General features: G+C 41.5%; 1 protein-coding gene across 2 annotated transcripts in view; it reads left to right on the forward strand.

Annotated features, from left to right (window-relative positions):
- Positions 1 to 3,300: 3,300 nt before the first annotated feature.
- The window catches only part of C5H7orf57 (chromosome 5 C7orf57 homolog), a 58,040-nt gene continuing 47,997 nt past the window's right edge, over positions 3,301 to 13,343 (forward strand). The window contains exons 1-2 of one of the 2 annotated variants that reach the window (XM_072412085.1): positions 3,323 to 4,447; positions 4,540 to 4,636. The gene's annotated coding sequence lies outside the window, so the exon portion shown is untranslated. Of the gene's footprint in view, positions 4,637 to 13,343 lie in introns of both variants that reach the window. The other variant, XM_072412090.1, reaches the window with a different exon arrangement.

The following is a 13,343-nucleotide window of genomic DNA, read 5'->3' on the forward strand; positions in this document are numbered from 1 at the left end:
CCAGGATCCTAAAAGGGTCTTTCCTGCACTCCCACCCACCCTCATCAACTTAACAATTTTCTCTCCCTCTACCCCTCAGAATTTGAACAGTCTTCTTTACAATAACACCCCACCTACTACCATAACCACGACCCCCCTGACCCCCCCTCCACTGTTACCATTGACAAATTATCCCCTCCTGCCGCTTCACCATCTTCCATCACATTTCAAATATCAACCCCCACACAAACCATTACCCCAACATCTACAGTAAACACTCAAACCGCCAGTAAGAACAACTCAACATGCAGTACATCTGCACCATCAACCCTTTCCTACAGGGGCTATCTCAAAAGGTACAGAAATCTTTTTTAGGCCCACTACACCATCAGATACCCTCTCTAATAGCACAAAAAACTCCTTAGATCCATTCCTGATGAAAATAAAAACTAACCAATCTTTAAATTATTAATTTATCATCCTAACCACTGTCTGGATTAGAAATAGAAGTTCTCAAAATGGGCCTATTGTTCTGCCCCTTCCAGGATTTGGATACAATTGAAACTATTAAAGACAATAATCTTTTTGCAAGGCACCTGACCCTTAAAAAGATGTATGACAAACCCACTCAGGAGGCTTTACCATACAAACCTGAACTATACAAAGATTTTAACACACAAGTTTTTAGGACACTAAAAGACCTCCATCAATTACTCTTGGAGAATGAACCACCACCACCAGAAGATCTGGTCGATACTACATCTGTATCTCACATAGATCCAACAATCTTACAACAATCAAGAAACCTAAGTCAACCTTTTTTCCACCAATCTCTCTTAACCGTCACATACATACTTTGGTGAATATTATCACAGAAAAAATCCTAAACAGTAATTTGGAACTAGCAACCTATGATCAAAACTTTTCTCAGGCCCATCATCGAGCCCCAACCAAATTTAAAAAACAGAAAGACAGTCATTAAACTATCTGATAAGGGTGGTAACATTGTGGTCTTAAACACAGAACATTATCGCAATATCTGCTACCAAATTTTGAATAATGAGGAATAGTATGTCACCATACCCACCAATAAAATTTTTGATTTCAAACAAGAGTACAGTAAGATCATATGGCAGGCCTACTTGCAAAACAATATTAATGCCAAAACAATACCTTACCAATAAACATCCTATACTACCTACATTCTACATACTACCAAAAATACACAAAAACCTACTACGCCCTACCGGACGACCAGAATAGGATCACTAACAGCAAATACAATACCTTACCAATAAACATCCTATACTACCTACATTCTACCAAAAATACACAAAAACCTACTACTATTGTCCCTGGAATAGGATCACTAACAGCAAATGCAAGTGAGCTTATCGACACTAAACTACCTATGTCTCTTAATCACTAAAGTTCTGTCCTACCTTCAGGACACAACTGATGTGCTGAAACTCACTCCTAATCTGTCAGTCCCACCTAATACCACCATCATCACTACTGACGTGGAAGCATTGTATAGTAGCATGCCGCACTCTTTGGGGATTAGAAACATTTCCAAATGTCTTCAAAAAGCTTACCCAACAGCTTCCAAACAGAACAAATTCACTATCTCATTACTCACTTACATTTTGAACCACAATATCTTCACCTTTGATGGTAAAGTTTAACTCAAACCCAAGGCGTAGCGATGGGCATGCGATGTGCGCCATTTTATTTTTAGGCGAATAGGAAAAGAGTCTCTTCTCTAACCCCTGTGGAAATATAGGGCCAAAATATTACACATCTCTTTACATAATCTATGGTCATGTCACAAGCTGTTCCTTAAAGGGGCTCACAATCTAATGTCCTTACTTCAGTCATATGTTAATGTCTTTATGTATGTTAATCTCTAATACAGTCTAAAGTCAAGTTTTTGAGGAGAAGCCAAATAACCTAACTGCATGTTTTTAGAATGTGGGCGGAAACCAGAGTACTCTGAGGAAACCCACGCAAACACGGAGAAAACCTGCAAACTCCATGCAGATAGTGTCATGGCCAAAATTTAAACCTGGGGCCTAGCACTGAAAAGGCCATAGTGCTTACAATTGAGCCACCGTGCTGCCCAATATAGTGTATTAATATAGCGTAATATATAGCCTTGTATAGCGTAGTAATTCTGAGGTGGACATAAATCACCGGACTCAAGTGACAATGACCCTGAAGATGATTGGTGCGAAAATTCAGCTCAATGCGGCTGCATTTTGTTAGTGTGCAGATCCAATAATACATTAGTTGGCCAACTCTATAATAATTAGTCGAGTCCGAAAAACAGTGAAAAAAGGAACATCAACTCCTAACTTTAAAATAGTAATTCCTAGGTGACTAAGATTCATGCGATGACAGTTCTAAGGTACTTCATAAACTTTGAGGTAATACTAGGTATATTTCGATCCAAAATTCAGTTTTAGAGCTGTTTCTTACCTTAAACATTATTCAGAGTAGCAGACTGCTGCCTCGCTGACTGTCCTCGCCTAAAATAGGTTAGATGTTGGAGTCTCTCTAAAGCTAGTGCGTCTGCGTGTAGTGACACGCATGCACAGTAGGTGTGGGGTGTATGTGGAGGTGTAACTACCCGTTCCGAACTCTCCCCTATCTTCTCCTTCAATTGCTGTTCAAGAAGTAGTTATTAAAGAGAACATTTCCAGGTCCTGTCACTTTCTCCTACGCAACATCTCCAAAATCTGCCCCTACCTGTCCCCAGAGACTACCAAACTCCTTGTACATGCTCTTATCTCTCGTTTGGACTACTGTAACATCCTCCTCTCTGGTATTCCACTAACGCTACCTTCTCCTCTACAATCTATTATGAACGCTGCAGCCAGAGTCATCCATCCTTGCCACCACTTCTCTTCTGCTGCATCTCTTTGTAGTTCTCTTCACTGGCTTTCATTTCACCTTAGAATCAAATTCAAACTCGTTTTGCCTTCAAATCCCTCCACAGCTCTCGTCCCACTTACCTTTCTGACCTGGTAATAAAAAAAATTCCCCATCTGCTCTCTCGACTCCTCCGATGACCTACAACTGACTTCCTCACTCTTAACCTCATCACACGCACGACTACAAGACTTTTCTAGAGCTGCCCCAACTCTCTGGAATGATCTTCCTTATCCTATTCAGCATGCTCCTACTTTCTGTCCATTTAAAAGAGCACTCAAAACCCATTTCTTTAAACTTCCCTACTCATCTTCTTCTGTCTTTTGAAACCATCACTACTTCCCACCACTACATATCTCCCCCCCCCCTATTGTGTGTTAATTCCCCCACCTCCTAGATTGTAAGCTCTTTGGGGCAGGGTCCTCTCCTCCTGTGTCAGTCTGTTTTCGTCTGTCATTTGCAACCCCTATTTAATTTACAGTGCTGCATAATATGCTGGAGCTTCATAAATCCTGTGTATTATTAATATTATTAATTTTATTAATAATAATAATAATAATATATTTTGTACTTTTACTATGATATCATCTTATTTGCCAACATATGAGCAACATTGTAACCGAGCAACACTGTAACTAAGATGTTATATTGTCTATCCTGGTTTTATGCATGAATTACTATGTGATTTCCATGACATATCTATCTGACATTTCCAAGGTTCATTGATTATTGGGTACATTTACCTGACATCTCCAAGATGCAACGATTTAGTTAATCCCCCTTTTTCCTTCAGTATTGTATAGATACAATAGATACATCTAAAATAGATACATCTAACTACAAGGTATGCGTTTTATTTCCCCCCTTTTTAGGAACTGCACACACATTTGGAATAGTGTTGCTTACTCTTATTAGCACACACAAGCATATACTGTAATTTACAACTACATCCTATATTCCTCAAATGTCTCCCCTTCCCCCGTCCCTCCCCCATCTTCGTCTTCCTAGCGCTTCCCGCTGATACGATGTGTGGGTTGACAAGCCGTATGTTGAGCAGAAATTGTCCCCTGTTTGGTTTGCGGCAATAGCCGCGTACCATTGATCCAACCGGCTTTCAAGCCAGGGGGATCCCTGATTTCTGGCACATTAAACATCACACTGGGCAGCAGTCTGCTACTCTGAATCATGTTTAAGGTAAGAAAAAGCTCTAAAACTGTATTTTAATTAGAAATATATTAGATAATAAACTTTGACCTATGTGAAATTTAGGTATATTGTTATTTATGAAATATTGTAAAGAGAATTGGCAGTGTTCTGTTACATGATGGCTGCTTCTTATACATAGCGAACTTTTTGTTTGTTTTTCCACTTGACAAGTGGTGAATTTTAGAAAGTAATCATTGCCCTTCCTGCTGTGTGTGCTTTCCCTTCTTCAAGATGGCGCCAGCTGTATACCATCTGTAGGAGGGGTGGGGATCCCTATGGCTAGACGGGACCTGCCTCCTCCACGAGGGACTCCATTGAACTAAACAGATATGTAAGAAAATAATGAATATAATAAGTTGATTTGTATACTAATGAGGATGTAAATATATGTATAATTCTAATTGTGTATCATTGTTTTTGTAGAATAGACTTCATGTTCCTCCTGAGGAAGTGACCAAAGTCACGAAGCGCGTTGAGAAAAGTCTGATATGTCAATGTATTCAAGATAACACAAATACAAGTCTGTGAAAAAATCTTTCAAATAATATTTTATTAATCCCCCTAGCATTCTAATTCTGTCAGTTTTTTGATGCAAAAAGTGATCCTAATTTTTTTTGCATAGAAATTTTTGTTTATATTGTGGGCCTGTAATTTATAGGATTAACTATATAATAAATATATTTATTTATTATTTTATAATCATAAATTATAATATAATACATAATTATAATACACAATTATAAAAAATAATGAAATAATACACCACAACAGTGTAATTTATCAAAAAAAAATGTTTTTTTCGAAAATTTCTAACTGAAATTTTCCAAACAAGGGTGCAACATTATTGATAAATAGGATAAATTAAATGCAGATTTTAGAGAAAAAAAATATTTACATTTTTAGTAGACATCCCGGGTGTGGTAGATTTTGAAGCAGGGTGCTGCACAAAGCCCAACATCACAGTCAGGACAGTAGAACCTGGTTTCCTTGCGTTTCTTCCTTCCTGTGTGGTAGATTTTGAAGCAGGGTGCTGCACAAAGCCCAACATCACAGTCAGGACAGTAGAACCTGGTTTCCTTGCGTTTCTTCCTTCCTCTGTCATCGGTCTTTGAGCAGCAAACCACGCACATCCTTGTAGGTGCCACCTTTTTCTGAGCTGGTGGGATGTACTCAGTGAAGTGACGACCAGTCAGGCGTTCTGGGTTGACAACGGAAGCACAACGTCCAGGTCTATTCATAGCCACTGATGGTGTTTGGTGGTTCTTGACTATGGATTCAGAAACTTCCAAAATGAAGTCTGAATGATTCACAGGCCTCTGATTTTTTTGTACAGAACGTAGGCATTCCATAGGCACTGCTCAACTAGATGCCTGAAAATCTTCTTGTAATACTTCCTTTGCTGTTTCCTCATCGCTGGGTGGAATGTAATGGCTTGGTCAGCTCTGTCAACACCTCCCATGGTTGTTGTAGTCAATCACCACCTGTGGCTTCATCACTTCTTTCCCACGTTTTGTGTGTACCAGAACAGTGGTTAACCGGTTAGCCCTAACGGTTCCATACGCATCTGTTCTGTGTTGCAGAAGGAACTCATAAAGCTCAGGAGAGGTGTAAAAATTGTCAGTTATGACACAATAGCCCTGTCCTAGCAATAGCTCAATGAGAGATAGCTCTGAAGATGTGGCCAATCCATAATGGCTGTATCTGGGGTTGAACTGTGTCCCTTTTCCAGTGTACAGTACTGTATTCCAGATGTAGCCAGATGAGGATTCGCACAGCATATAGGTCTTCACGCCAAATCGTGCCCTCTTTCACGCAATGTACTGCACCCAGCTGAGCCTCCCCCTGTAAGCCATTAGACTTTCGTCAATGCTGACATCTCTTTCTGGCACATAGGTTTGCTGGAAATTTTGTAGAATATTTTGAGATACTTCCCAAATTTTCTTGAGTTTTGGTGCAGGATGGGTAGTCTCATCAAATTCTTCATTGTTTGTGAAGTGCAGGTACTTCATGATGAGGGAAAAGCGGTAATCCGGCATGACTGTGCCAAAGAATGGAGTGGCAACCAATTTGTTCTTGGACCAGTACCACTTGCTGGAAATTTTGTAGAATAATCTGAGATACTTCCCAAATTTTCTTGAGTTTTGGTGCAGGATGGGTAGTCTCATCAAAGTCTTCATTGTTTGCGAAGTGCAGGTACTTCATGATGAGGGAAAAGCGGTATTCCGACATGACTGTGCCAAAGAATGGAGTGGCAATCATTTTGTTCTTGGACCAGTCCACAACTCCCTGCAGGATCACCAAGCCCAAAAACAGCCAAATGTCATCCTTGGTCACAGGTTCCCACTTTCTGCTTCTTGCAAACCTCGGGTGTGGAGCACCGTGTTGTTGTCCAGCGTGCATAAAACAAAATAAAACATGTATTTTAGGGTATGTTCTTTTATAGTGTGAAGGTTGCAAGTAATATGTTAGCAAACACAGAGCAGCATATATGTTTGCATAAAAAAAAAAAATTAGCAAAAAATTTCAAAAAGTTAGCAAACACAGAGCAGCATACATGTTGGCATAAAAAAAATTAAAAAGTTAGCACAGAGCAGCACACATGATAAAAAAAAAAAATTAGCAAAAAATTTCAAAAAGTTAGCAAACACAGAGCAGCATACATGTTGGCATAAAAAAAATTAAAAAGTTAGCACAGAGCAGCACACATGTTGGAAAAAAAAATTAGCAAAAAATTTCAAAAAGTTAGCAAACACAGAGTAGCACACATGTTGGCAAAAAAAAATTGTAAAAAATTTCAAAAAGTTAGCAAACACAGAGCAGCACACATGTTGGCAAAAAACATTAGCAAAAAATTTCAAAAAGTTAGCAAACACAGAGCAGCACACATGTTGGCATAAAAATAATTTGCAAAAAATTTCAAAAAGTTAGCAAACACAGCAAGCACACATGTTGGCATAAAAAAAACTAGCAAAAAATTTCAAAACATTAGCAAACACAGAGCAGCACACATTTGCATAAAAAAATTCAGCAAAAATATGTAAAAAGTAAACACAAGAGTGGCTTACCTGTTTGTCTCCGCAACTTTTTTTTTTGATAAATTCATCGGTCAAAAACAACTTCAGGTATGCCAGGTGGTCGTCGCATTCAGCCTCAATTTTCATCCCAGGTGTGCCGGTAAATGGAAATCTTGGCGGTGCTGCCTGGTCCGCATCAAGGTCGATAGGACACCATGTGCGCACAGCACTGACCCCAGGTCCAGAATTGTTGCGCACGTTCATGCGCACTTAAATGTGCGCCTGGGGCCAGAATTTTGCTTGTTGTTGTCATTGAGCAGGATGTAGAAGTAGACTTGCTCTTCACTACTGCTGTTGTGGTATTAAACACAACGCTGCTCCTTACTGCAGAAGAGGAGCAGCAACAACAACAACCACAGGAGAAAGCTTCTACTTTGCGACGGGTTCGAAAGCCATGCATTTTCTTGGAGTGTAGCCGCCTGGAGACTTTACGTGACCAGAATGTCAAAAGGCGTTTCCGCCTGTCTCGCCAGGTCATCCATGACCTGTACATGACCTGTACCCATGACCTTTTACCTGGAAGATAAATTTGCTCCAAAAACCAAAAGAAGTCAGGCAGTGCCAGGAATGACCAGGCTCTTGGCCACTCTGTATATTTTAGGAAGGGTTTTTTTCAAACCTCCTCGGCCTTAATTTGTGGACTAAGCCAGCCTACAGTTTCCATGGCTTTTAAGAAGGTCATCAATGCCATTGAGGACCTTGTCCCACTATATAATTACTTCCCTCAAACAGCTCAGGAGTGGAGAAAGGTAATGGTGGATTTCTCTAGGTGAGCACGATTTCGTAATGTTTTGGGGGCCATCGATGGTACCCATGTGGCAATTCAGGCCCCTAAACTGCAGGAAATCACCTTTCGCAACCAGAAGCGATATCATTCACTGAATGTACAAATAGTCTGTGATGCCAACAGGAGAATCATGAGTGCACGCACAGGTTTCCCAGGATCAAGCCATGATGCATATATCCTGCGTCAGACAGCCCTCTACCAGAAATTTATCTATGGAGAAATGGGCTGGTTAATAGGTAATATTAATAGGTATATAATATTATTAGGTAATTTATAATGTTTTTACTGTAATACAACTAACAGTAGTCAAATCTTAAAGACACCTATTATGTTGCTATGTCTCTTTGCATTGTCAGAATGCCAAGCTACTACCTATATTGTATATATGTCATATTTTGTGCTAACATCTAATTTAGCAAATAGTATTTTGATAATATTGTACAATATTTGGAGCATGGGGGAGGAACTAACTTTCAGATATTCCCGGAAGCCCCAGTATAATTAGTATTTCCACAGCTCACAGTACTTCAGTGTGGTAGTCCATAGTAACAATGTCTCCTAACAACCAAAAAGCCATAAAGTGACCGAAGAGCACAACCCTTTGCAACCTTTGTAAACAAACTCTAGTGTTACACTGCATTCACAAAACACTTACTATACCAAGAACTAACACATATTATGTTTGTCTTTTTACAGCTGACAAAGGATACAGACAGCTTCTATGGCTTATGACAGCTGTGCGTCACCCCCAGTCTGAAGCAGAGCATAATTACAACAAGGCTCAGCATAAAAGCCGGGGGGTTGTGGAGCACACCATCGGGCTGCTAAAAGCACGGTTTCTGTGCTTGGCGCGGCCCGCTGGTGAGCTCCTGTACGCACCATGGAAAGCTGCCTGAGTCATCATGGCATGCTGTGTCCTACATAACCTGTGCTTGCACCATGGTGATACCTGGGACATTCCAGAGGAACTCGAGCCAGAGGTGCACCAACATCCTGCCTCTGGACTCTGCACGTGAGTATTTACATGTACTGTGTTTCCCCGATTATAAGGCATCCCCATCAAATAAGCCACCCCGGATTTTTGCTAAAATAATTAAAATAAGGCACTCACCCGCGAATAAGACATCCTCCGGTACCTGATACTGTGTGTGTCTCCTCGATGCTGGCTGCAGTGCAGAACGAAACTGAAAGTAACAAGCCGGCACACGCGCCCCCGCGATTCTGCACCAGGAAGCAAGCTGCTGATCCCTGCCCTAACGGAGTTACCCGGCCGTACAGTAGAAAAAAAGGTAAGTCAGTGAACAGAAGGGGACAATCAATGGCACAGAGTGATCAGAAGGGGACATTCAATGGCACAGAGTGATCAGAAGGGGACAATCAATGGCACATGAGTGATCAGAAGGGGAATACGGTATGAATGGCAGATGAGTGATCAGAAGGGGAATATGAATGGCACATGAGTGATCAGAAGGGGAATATGAATGGATGGCACATGAGTGATCAGAAGGGGACAATGAATGGCACAGAGTGATCAGAAGGGGACAATCAATGGCACATGAGTGATTTTAAACAATAAATGTGTACTGTAGTCTTCTTCATGGAAAAATAAGACATCCCCCTGAAAATAAGACCTAGGGCATATTTTGGCATTTCAAAAAATATAAGACAGTGCCTTATAATCGGGGAAACAGGGTAGTAGTTTACAATGCATGCATTACATATTTCAGCACTTTAATCGTTTGGAAAATGAAATAGCAGACATATTTGTGTAATAGCTGGACCTTTATGTGACACTTTACAAAAACACATTGCCAAACTAGGGCAGAGTGCAATTTAGTTTGGATTTGCGCAAGCATTGCTTATGCAGCCAGAAAAGCATGAAAAATACAATCCAGCAGCATTTAGTTACCACTAAAGCATGATTAACCATGCTGCTTAACACATCCTAATAATGTAATCTATTTCTTTACAGGGCGATAACATCCCTCTGCTGTGCTGCCAAGCCTCTGGAATGTCACATCACAGACTACTATACATTCGTGGTTGATATTGCTTCTGGTTAAAGGAGAAATCCACCTTTATGTTCCTCCACTCCCAAGCTGATGTGAGGAAGTGACTATATAGTGGGCCAAGGTCTAAAATGGGATTGAAACCTTCATAAACACCCTGAAAACTGTAGACTGGCTCAGTGCACAAATTAAGGGCGACGTGGTTTGAAAGGACACCCTTCCTAAAATATATAGGGTCAAGGAGCCTTGCTTCTCTGCCTGACTTCTTTTAGTTTTTGCTGCAATTTTACCTTCCAGAAAGATGTACAGGTCACGGATGACCTGGCGGGACAGGCATAAATGCCTTTTGACATTCTAATCATTGGTTTGAAGAGCAAAAAAAAAATGAGTTTGTTGGCACAAAGTAATAAAATATGTTTGGCACTAAGTTCAATTGTCCCTGGCATTTTTCTATACAAAATTACTAATACGATTAGAATCGTAGAAACACATAAATAAAGCATACTATCTTGTATGTAAAAGTGCTTGACCCTTCACAGCACAATGACAACAAACCTATAACACTACCACAAATGAACAGAGGAGTTGTGTGGCAGCAAATCAATATGAGTGCAAATGTCAGAGTAATAAATATGTACATAATACATTCAAAAACCAATATGGGACTTTGAAAATGGGACAAAGGCAAACAGGGGGTTCAAGTAGCAATTTTGGAGTGGAAACCATGCAGACATTTGTACTGAATATTAGTTTTAAAAAATGACAAAACGTTGCAGAAGATTTGCTAAACAACAGAAACTGTCATTACAAACCAAGCACAAAAACATTTCAGCAAAAGATGAAACTAACAATAATGTTGAAAGAAACTTGAAAGGAGCGGTCAGACAGATAGGAAGCAAACCAAGAGAGAGCAGTGTCACTGATACCAATGGAGTGCATGATTTGTATTAGAAGGGGGTGATCAACAGGGTCAAAGGCAGAGGAAAGATCAAGGAGAAGGAGCAGGGAAATGTTGCCTTGAGACTTAGCTCTGATGGGGTCATTGGCCACTTTAGTAAGGGCTGTTTCAGCGGAATTAGCAGCTCTAAAAACAGACTGGAGGGGGTCAAGGAGAGAGTTGGTGCTCAGGTAATCGGTGAGTCTTTTGTAGACAAGGCATTCAAGAAGTTTAGAGACATATGGGAGAAGGGAGATAGGACGGTAGTTAGAGGGTAGGGAGGGGTCCAGTGAGGGTTTCTTTAGGATAGGGAGATTTATGGCATGTTTAAAATCTGAGGGGTATTTACCAGTAGAAAGGGAGAGGTTGAATTGTTCGGGCAGGGGCCAGGGTGGAGGAATGGGCACGGAGTAGATCAGAGGGAATTGGGTCAAGTGGACAGGTAGTAGACGAAGATGATGAGAGAAGAGATAAGACTTCGTCCACAGTAATAGGGCTGAGGGAGACCAATGATGATTTACAGGTGGAAGGGGAGGGTATGGTTGGAGTGGCTCGGTGGGCAGAGACATCATGTCTAATTTATTTTATCTCTAAAGTAGGTGGCAATGTCTTGGACAGAGAAGGATGTTGTGGGGGGAGCAGGTGTGGGGTTTAGGAGGGAGTCAATTGTAGAGAAGAGGTTGCGTGGGTTGGAGGCTTTAGAGGAAATGACTGCGGAGAAATAATTTTGCTTGGTGACAGTGAGCTCTGTGTTAATGCTTTGTAGCTTGGTTTTGTAGTCCATGAAGTCAGCGTTGAGACCAGATTTCCTCCACTTGCGCTCAGCTGCACGAACAGTCTTTTGTAGCTGTTTGGTGTGATTGTTGTGCCAGGGTCGGGGGTTGGCAGGGCGGGGGTAGCAGAAGGTTGCAGGGGCAACATTATCCAAAGCCAAGGAAAGAGAGTGGTTTAACATGGTGGCAGCTTTATCTGGGGAGGTGATTTTGCAGAGGGCGGGGGTTAGGGACGGAAGGCAGTTTGAGAAAAGGTTGTGGTCAAGATTACGGATATCTCTCTGCCATTGACCAGGTCTGGGATGTGGAAAGGGAGAGCAAGAGTTTGATAGGTTGAAGGTGATAAGGGTATGATCAGAGAGGGGAAATGGTGAGTTGTCAAGGAGGGTGAGGTTGCAGAGTTTAGAAAATACCAGGTCTAAAGTGTGTCCGGCTATGTGTGCGGGGCCATTGATGTTCTGTGTGACTCCAAGGGAGGTAATGGAGAGCAGTTTGGCTGAGGACGGAAGGTTGGGCTCATCCATTGCAACATTAAAGTCACCAAGGATGAGGGTGGACAGATCATGGGAAAGAATGTGTGGGAGCCAGGATGCAAGGTTATCCAAAGATTGTGATACTGGGCCAGGGGGGCGGTAGACAACAGCAACAATGAGGGGTAAGGGGCTAACGAGACGGACAGAGTGGACTTCAAAAAAGGTGAAAATGAGAGAGGGTGGGGTAGGAAGGACTCTGTATGTACAGCTAGGTGACAGAAGGAGACCCACACCACCCCCTACTTTGTTGCCAGGTCTAGGGGTATGTGTAAAGTGCAGGCCTCCATAGGAGAGAGCAGCAGCAGAGACAGAGTCAGGAGGAAAGCCAAGTTTCAGTAAGAGATAAGAAAGTTCAGAGATTTAGAAAGGAGAAGGTTGTGTATGGGGGTTAATTTGTTGCCAACAGATCTGGCATTCCATAGACTGCCAGAGAGAGGGGGTAAGGACTTATGGGTAGGGTGAATGGGGATGAGGTTAGGAGAAGGGAGTGTCTTGCTGAGAGTATATGTAAGGGGGAGGCTGCGTGCGGGACCAGGGTTGGGTGAGATGTCCCCAGAGAGTATCAGTAGAGTAAAAGGGTGCATGAGCACAGACAGAGAAATAAGGATAGTGAAGGAGCAGAGAGACAATGAGTTATCAGACTGGGGAGGACAGGGAGTAGTGCAAACAGAAAGAGAGAGAAGAGTGGATAATCCATTTTTACAGATAATTGGGAACCATATGCATACATTAAACAATGTGGCAAACTGAAGTCCAAGAGAAGCAGTCCAGTAATATGGGTTTAAGTGAGGCTTATAAACTTGCTGAGTCCCAGAAGTGGGGGATGATGATTCAGTCAAAGAGATGGTTTGATGAAATACCAGTTCAGAAAGGCAGCAGCAGAGGAGGTGTTGGAGTCCAGATGGATAACTCAGTCAAAAGACAGGAGATGGGAGCGGCAGAGTAAAATAATATGTCCAAATCTGTTCCAATTCATGTGTCAATTACCTGGATTAATTCCCAATTTTGGCACTTGACATTTGGGCACATGACCAGGGTCCCAACGTGACCTTGTCTGTTGTTTAAATAGAAGTACGTTTGGCCCTGATTATGGATGAACATAATTATGAAGTGT

The sequence above is a fragment of the Pyxicephalus adspersus genome, chromosome 5 (genome assembly GCF_032062135.1).
Source record: "Pyxicephalus adspersus chromosome 5, UCB_Pads_2.0, whole genome shotgun sequence".
NCBI classification, from domain to species: domain Eukaryota; kingdom Metazoa; phylum Chordata; class Amphibia; order Anura; family Pyxicephalidae; genus Pyxicephalus; species Pyxicephalus adspersus.